We start from the raw sequence: 8,916 nt of genomic DNA, 5'->3' as shown, positions 1-8,916 counted from the left end.
CACTTTGTTCTCTTACATCAGCCATCACCAAAAGTGAGGTCGGAGCACAACTGCTTTTAGGAAAAACTGCACTGTGACCAGTGAGAACCCTCCCAGGAGATGCCACTGGGTGCACCAGCTCAGAGCGAGTTGCTCGATGCTCTCCGAGTGGACAAAAACGCACACTGGGAAAGCTCTGCCCAGTGGAGCTTTTTCCAGATTTTTTTGGGAACACCCCCAGACAATGCACATTATTAGAACAAACCGTTCTTGTACTGAAGTAAGATTTAAGTGGAGGCCCAAAGTCCATCTGCTTCCTTGTTGGATTTACATATATATACATATATAAATAAATATACACATATTCGAATATATATGTGTATATATATATATATTGTTTTGTTTTTGTTTGGTCCTCCTACCCCACTGTTATGTTTGCCTGTCATTCACCTCACGGTAATTCCTCTCACATAGAATTCGATTGATCAAACATGCCCAGAAAAGCTACACCCTCCTCGTGGTCCATTTTTGACTATTTCCCTGTACCTCCCATTGTTGGCTCCCCGCTCATCTCCCCACCTCCCCCACCTCCATACCCTCCCACTCCCAAGAGCCATCAGTACTGGCCACTGTCTCCGTAAGACTGCCCATCCTACATTTCTTTATAGATCAACACCAAAAACCAAAACAAAGTAATAACAGTAATAAAATAAAAGAGGAAAAAGCAAAACGTGCAGACAGCCACCAGACTAATAGGCATCATGACATGGAGCCACATTCGTGCCAAAAGGTGAGTTTCACGTAAGTCCACATTGCTATTCCCGCAGTCCTGGATGGAGTGGTCTTGTGCCCCAATTATGCCTTAGACTTTCAGTGTGGCCCCCTTGTGAGTAACCTCCAACCAGTTCAGAGTCAGAAGTGGTGACGTCACTGCCATCACTGGAGTGTTGCCCTCCCAGACCAGTCGCTCTCCGCAAACAGTTTCTGCAGGGCTGTCCTCTGCAGCGCTGCAATCTGCGGAGGGGACATCTGTCTTGAGCGGAGGTCCAGCCCTGCAGTCTTCTCTGGGAAGGCGAAGCTCCACCAGGTACATTGCCCCTGTGGACTGGCACGCTGGAAGGAGGTCTACACTTGCTCTCCCTTTCCTGTGGAGACATAAACAACACCCTCCCCTGGGGTTGGTTAGTCCCCTGAACACTGACCCCCTCCCCTGTGCCTTCTTTTTAATTCCCCCACCCCTCAGTGGACTTAGGGGAGGGGAGAAAATAACTCAATAATTTCTTCACCCATGTTGGACTCCCTCTCTTCAAAGTCAGTTATTTCATTTACCAAAACCAACTCCCAAGCTCCACCTCTGGCTGTAGCCCGTATTTCTCTATTCCCTTGGGTCAATCCAGGAAAACGGTAGCGTGTACTAAAACCGAGAACAGTATTACTCAATAAGAAATGCGGGTAAGGACATGCCCTCAGTGCGCTTCCTGGTTTCTTGACAGACTGATTCAATACTTCCAAAATAAAGTCAGATGACCCAACAGGCTTACAGTGCCATCACAAACTGTTTCTAAAGAGTGTCCAGATCCTGGCCTCAGACCAGGCCCTCCACACCTTCTCACAATAATAAGAAATAATTCTGAACGATAAGCAGCACTGGAGGCTGGCCCACGAACCTCCCACGGCTACCACGGTAGGACCAGACCTGTCCTAGAGTCCTCTGTCTTCATGTCATTGCTCCCTAAGTCCTCATTCTGGTCAAATGGGTGCTTATGCTCCACCTTCAGCTCAGGATTATCTCGAGGAGCGAACATGTAAAGCGCAAGTAGCTCTTTCCTGCTGGAGCATCCAAAAATAAAGTGGGCCTTCAGGTTACCCCGCATGATCTGGCCCAAGGTTAAGCCCCTGCAAGTCCTCTGCCTGGTGTGGCCTGGAATTGTCACGCAGCATGAAAGGCTTCTCTGTTACCAGCTCCCAGATGCCCTTCAGCAGCCTCTTCTGAGTGGTGAACTTGCTCCGAGGACAGCCATTCCCAGCTTCACTTCCAGCTCTGGGATTGCCACCCTGCACATCACAGACTTGAGGAAGTCTCTGATCTTATCAGAAGGGTTTGTGACATGAAGGGTGATCCTGGTACCCAAGGGCTCTACCGTGCCCTGAGACTTCACCTCCTTGCTCCCAGGCCCAGTGTTCTCACAGTTGGTAGGCCCTTAAAGCGAGTGATTTGTACTAGCTGCATATTGGTCTGAGCCGGAGCCTGGCAATCCAGGCAGTTGGTATTGGACTGTAGCACTTCCTTTCTGAGACCACCCTCTTCTGGCTTCGCAGTCTGGAGGCCCAGCATCCCCTCCGGCTTTAAAGTCTGGTTAGAGCATGTCATCCCTGGGGCATCATCTTTCTGGGGAGCAAATGGGCTTTCCACAAAGCTGTTCCCTGAGGGCTCATCAATGACCAGAGTGACCACTTGCTTTAGCTGCTTCCGTTCCACAGTGAACTCATAGTCTTTCTGTCAGCAATGGTTTCTTCACTTGCCCTTTGCATAGGCAGGCCCGGCTCCCGACCAGAGATAGCATGAAGGATCAGCCCTTCAGCAGGAGTCAGAGCTCCCTTCTGGCTGAAAGCAGGAATTTCAAAATCCAGTTCAGGGATCTCAACTGTGGTGGCGGCTGTGTCCGTCTTCACCACTTCTGTGATCACGTCCTCCCGGCGCGGGCAGGCAAAGTGGAGTACACTCCATGCTCCTGGATCCTGCCTGCCCACTGGAACTCTGGCTTGCTCCAGTTACAGTGCTCCCAAGAAAAGGGGCTCACGGTTATTTCTCAGAAGGTCTTGGAGACAGGAGACTCATTACACCATTGCAGTAATAGTTCATGCACAGTGACTTCATCTTGGGGGGCTGCTGCGCCTCGCTCTTGGCCCAGGACGGGCGAAGGGGCAGTGGTGGCCCCAGCAGCCCCAGCTCTGTGGGAGACCAACTCTAAGCCTTTTGTAGATACATTTGGAAGGCAATGAAACACTAGATCTGATTTCATGAGCACAAACCTGGGCCTTATTGTCTTTCCATCCCAGACAGTCACTGCCTTTGAGCAAGCCACTTAACCCAGTTCTCATGCCTATCAAAGGGGGATAGTAACAGAAAAGATTAAAAAAGCTAATTTATACATAAAGCACTTTCGCCAGTGGCTGGCATAAAGAAAGTGCTGTATGAATTTTGCTTTTGTGTTCCGTAGCACCAAATAGTTTCTGGTTGTGGGTGTTCTATAAATTACTTGTCACTACTAGATTCCATGGGGCATAAACACAAACGTCAACTCAAATGCCGTTGCATCAGTTCCAACTCATAGCAACTCTACAGAACAGAATCGATTGGTCTTGTGGGTGCCCGAGGCTGTAAGTCTTTACTGGAGCAGAAAGCCTCATATTTCTCCCATGGAGTGGTTGGTGAATTAGAACTACTGACTGTAGTAGCCCAGTGTATAAACTCCTGAGGGCGGGTAATGAGGTGGAAGGGGTGGGGGAGTGTCTTTAAGGTCTGTAAAATAAAGGCAAATAAATTCTCCACTGACATCCATCCTGAGAAATCCCTGAGCCTTTTAAAATCAGCACAAGAAGTATATGCTATTTGGTTAGTATCAGTGGCTTCTAGACTATGAGCTTGCAGGATACAAGTCACAATAGCATTCGGAAGAAAATTATTTTAATAGCTTCTGCTATAAAAGTCCCTGTTTTACATAGGAGTCTCTGGATGTCTTAGCTAATCACGAGTTTTATGCTGTAAAACCCAGATGTTTCCTTCCTTCCTGATCTAGCATTCATCCATCTTTATTTCTGCTCATAGAAGCTAAAAACGGTTATCAGCAGTTGTCATTGTATTTCTTTAACATAAATGAACTCCAGTCATTCTTTCTTCTCTCTCTCTCTCTCTCTCTCTCTCTCTCTCTCTCTCTCTCTCTCTCTCTCTCTCTCTCTCTCTCTCTCTCTCTGTGTGTGTGTGTGTGTTTCTCCCATCTATGTAAACTAAGGCTACTATGATTTGAAAGGAATGGAAAGAATCTATTCTCTACAAGTTAACAGCATTGATAGTTCTTAATAATTCTAGATCAAAACAGAAGGGGAAAAAACACCTAGTATTGTCAATCTATGTGACTCCCCAATTACAGGTAGATCACAGGTTTCCAAACTTATTTGGCCGACAGCCCCTTCTCAGAAAAAGATTGCTCAGTGCTCCCTGGCAATGAAACACTTTTGTACAACTGCCCATAATCCACCATAAAGTGTAGGTATTTGCTTTTGCAACGCCTCTGGATTGTTCTGGAGCCCCTGCTCAGGACCTGCTACCAGGGCTTTGTTTTTAGAACTCTCCGGTTCATTATCGTTGTGGTTTTGGTTGAGTGCAGTGAGTCGGTTCCACCTCATAGCAACCATATGTACAATACAGCAAAACACTGCCAGTCCTGTGCCATTGTTGCAGCCACTGCATCCGTCTGTCTCTCTGAGGGCCTTTCTCTTTCCCATTGTCTATCTACTTCATTTTCCAGGGTCTCTTCTGATAGCATGCCCAAAGTACCCGAGAAGGCCTGATATCAGACTTGATCAGCTAAGGAGCATTCTTGGCTGAGCTTCCCTCATGACAAATTTATTTGTTCTCTGGAAGTCCATGGTAGTTTCAATCCTCTTCTCCAGAACCATAATTCAAATTCTTCTTCAAAAGGACTCAAACTCACTGCCATTGAGTCCATCCTGACTCAGAATGACCCTATAAGGAAGAGCACAATTGCCCCTCTAGGTATCCAAGACAATAACTCTACATGGGACTAGAAATCCTCCTTTTTCTACTGTGGAGCGGCTGGTGGTTTTGAACTGCTATTTGCCAGCAGGGCTCCTCCGGTCTTCTTTATTCATTGCCCAAGGAGCCCTGGTAATGTAGTGGTTACAAGTGCGCTGTGATCCATAGGGTCTGTAGTTCAAAACCACCATCAACTGGATGGCTTTTGGGGATGGGGGTCAGGGGAGAATTGGTCATTTATAATCATTGCACAACTTTCACATGCATATGAGGCGATTTAAAATACTGAGTTGGAAAGTCATACCTTAGTCTTCAAAGTGACTGGGTTAGTCTGTTAGACTAGTTTCTAACAGTTTCTCTAACTGTGTTAGAGAAACAAATTCATAGACACTCATGTGTATAAGAAAGAGTTTTATATACAAGCGCAATTGAATTTTGAGATAATATCCCAATTCAGCCCAGATCAAGTCTGATATTAGCCCATATGTTTGATACCAATCTATAAATTCCTCTTCAGACTCATGCAACACATACAATGACACTGAATGCAGGAAGATCACAGGCCAGAGGGCAGAAAGTCTTTTGGCAGCAAAAGCATCTCAGTGCTGGCAGGGGTCTTCAAGTGGCTCCTCCAGCTCTGGCCTCTGGCTGCATCAGTGTTGTTCCATGTGTCTTGCCAGTAGAGAGTCTCTCAGAGAGTAAGCATGTGTCCTGCCTCACACGAGCTATTTATCTCTTTAGCAATTCCAAATTAGTTCATCAAGCTGCAACTTGATTGACAAGCGAAACGCCCCCCCTGCACTCTTAAGTCTCAAATTGACAACAGATCATGTAACTACCACAGTGATATCCCCATTCTTTAATACTTTAAACAAGTCTTGTGCAGATTTGCCCAATGCAATATGTCATATGATTTCTAGACTGCTGCTTCCCTGAGCACTGACTGTGGATCCAAGCAAAATCAAATCTTTGACAACTTCTAAGTCTAGTTTCTATGTCATCATTATCTAACTATTGTCACATCATTCACGGAGAAATTATATTTAAATTTCCAAATCCTTTAAAATGTAGTCCATAAACTTTGCAAATATGTATTAGTTTCCCATTTATGAATGTTATTTTCATTGTTTTATCAAGTATTTCCACTGTAGTTGCTTATTATTGTAACAGCTTTGATCTCAGAATCCAAAGAAGTTTTTTCTTTGTTGAAAATATTTTGTTTTGTTTTATGGTTATTTTCCCACTTGGAAAACAAAAACTTGCCCCAATCCTAGGCTCATAAACTCACAGTAGACTCTCTTTTATAAAATATATCTTATTCCAAAGCCCATTTGTAGGCAACTGGACATACCCTTACTGAAGAGTTGCAGGGAGGAGCTGAGCCACTCAGGGTGCAGTGTAGCAACGATGAAACATACAACTATCCTCTAGTTCCTAAATACTTCTCCCCCCCCACTATCATGATCCCAATTCTACCTTATAAATCCAGCTAGACCAGAGGATGTACACTAGTACAGATAGGAACTGGAAACACAGGGAATCCAGGACAGATGATCCCTTCAAGTCCAGTGCTGAGAGTGATGATACTGGGAGAGTGGAGGAAAGGTGGGGTAGAAAGAGGGAACTGATTATAAAGATCTACATATAACCCCCTCCCTGGGGGATGGGCAACAGAAAAGTGGGTGAAGGGAGACATGAGACGGTGTAAGATATGACAAAATAATAATAATTTATAAATTATCAAGTCTTCATGAGGGAGGGGGATATGGGGAGAGAAGGGGGAAATGAGGAGCTGATACCAAGGGCTCAAGTAGAAAGCAAGTGTTTTGAGAATGATGATGGCAACAAATGTACAAATATGCTTGACACAATGGATGGATGGATGGATTGTGATAAGAATTTTATGGGCCCCTAATAAAATTATATATATATATGTATATGTATATATATATAATAAGGACACATTCATGTGAAAGAATATGTTATGTTTTTAAATTAAATAAATGAAATTTTATTACTGATCTTATTTTATGACATCCTTTTTGCACTAACTTGATTCTTATGAAATTTCTGCTTTATAACTTCTACTTGTTACATAACACCTTTTAATACTTTATTATTCATCCATTCTTTAAAGTCCACATACAGATAGCTTCCAATGCCCCATAACTAGAGACGATGCTATGATGAGCATCCGTCCATATGACCCCAATGACTCTATACAGGAGTTTCTCTTAGCTATATCCCCAGTTACAGAATCTAAGAATACTTATTTTCCCTAAGAAGTGCCAGAATGCACCCCGGAAAGGGCACTATTTTATGTACTCTTTTAAATTCCCATTAAAGTACAAGAAGTTTTCTGTTTCTCCACATCCTCAACATCTGGTATTACCTAGCTTTTGAACATTTGAACATCTGACAAGTTATTTCTCTAATTTCTCTCATCATGTTGAATTTAAGGGCCTCTTCATTAAAGATGGTGGCAGCTGCTGATACAGGACACTTTGAAAGGATCACATTAGAAGGTCCTGGATAGAGTGAGGAGAAAATGTGAAGCAAAACTTAAAATCATAAAAATTTAAAAAGAAGAAGAGGTTCACTTATGGGATAGAGTCTAGTGGAACCTCCAAGAATATGGGCCTTTAGTGACCCTTGAAGCCTAGAACTGCACTCAAATTTTAGCCAAATGATAGGCCTGTAATGGGAACAACAGAGATGCCTGCTGCGTCAAATCCTAGAATAAGATCTGCATTATTCCTGATGCTTCTGGGACTGTGCTTTGTGTTGCTTCCCATGACTCTCTCCAGTGGGTGACTCACCAAGGCCTGGGCTTTTCTTCGTTAAGAATATGGACAATAACCCCTTGTCCAGGGCCAGGCCACGTTCATGCTCTCGCTGATTACCCAGGTCGTCAAATCTTGAATGTATCCTTTTACGTGCCCTCTACCACAGCATTTTCCTAGGTGGATTCAGCCATTATAAGCTGAGGGAGGGCTGGGGTCAAACGCAATGAAGACACACACTCTCGCAGTTTTAACCAGCGCTCTCGACTGCAGCATTTCATATACAAACACATATGACGACTCTCCAAGAAGGCCGCGCACTGCCACATTCCTCAGCAAACGCTAGGAAATATTCTCCTGAATTGTCTAGATTTGAGTTAGAATGTGAACCGAATGGACATGGTCAAGGGCAACATTTTTTCAGATGTTATAAAATAGCATCTTGCAAGACATATTCACGTTAAAATTGAGAAGCAATTGCTTTCATCATCAGTGTTCTATCATAATTCTGTCACCGTGAATGATTATCTTCAATTCAGTAATTGATTTCAAAGCTTCTTTTAGTGGCTTCTCTCAATTTCAAGTCCAATCTCTTCATGTGGTTAGTCTTGCTTTTCCAGGTTTGTAAGAGTTAGAATGATGCCTATACCTTTATTAAATCATGCCGAGACCTTGTGTAGTTTTAGGCATGATCCATGGTTAGTCTTAATGGCTCCTTGACAGGGGTGGGGGAGATCTTTAAAATGCTTAAGAAGCAGACTTTTATGAAACCCTCTTTATATTTCGATGTGTTTAATAACATACCATCTAAATATTTCTGTGCTTTAATTGCCATCTTCACTTTCTGAACCCTTTTAGCACTAAATACAATCTGGAAAGAAACTGGGAAACTACATCTAAGTGTAGCACCCCTTAAAAATGCTGTTTATATTTACACTTTGGGGCTGAATATTTAAAATAGTGCCAAGTAGTCATTTGCTTGATTTCTATTCCGTTTGTTCATCAATCGACCAATGCTTTTGCTCTTACTTTATAAAATTAATATTTCTTCCTTATTCTTAAAAGAAGAAAGAAATATCTTTCTGGTGCTTTGCAAGTCAGGAAAAATGTCCCTACCACCTCCTTCTGAAAGCACTTGGCAGGTAAACTTTTGTTATCATATCCTTGTGCATAAAGGACCTTAGCTTAGTCTAATGGATTTTTGCCAAGTAAACAATTTACAGTCTTATTATTTCCACTGGAAAGTCCCTTTTTCAAGTTGAATTTCACAACAACAAAAAAGGCAGTGGTCAGAGAAATCCCAGGTTTTTCTTAGCAGTGGTATTTGGATTTGCAGCTTAATAGGGTGGTTATTCATATGGCCAGGTTGATGACATT

The 8,916-nt window shown here is 43.3% G+C and overlaps 1 pseudogene; it reads right to left on the bottom strand.

The window, feature by feature from the left end:
* Nucleotides 1–1,655: 1,655 nt before the first annotated feature.
* On the bottom strand, nucleotides 1,656–8,374 carry LOC142442386 (zinc finger protein ZPR1-like; annotated as a pseudogene).
* Between the last annotated feature and the right edge of the window lie 542 nt (nucleotides 8,375–8,916).

The sequence above is a fragment of the Tenrec ecaudatus genome, chromosome 3 (assembly GCF_050624435.1).
Source record: "Tenrec ecaudatus isolate mTenEca1 chromosome 3, mTenEca1.hap1, whole genome shotgun sequence".
Taxonomy (NCBI): domain Eukaryota; kingdom Metazoa; phylum Chordata; class Mammalia; order Afrosoricida; family Tenrecidae; genus Tenrec; species Tenrec ecaudatus.
Note: the sequence above shows the minus strand (reverse complement) of the source record. Positions and strands in the feature narration are given on the sequence as shown.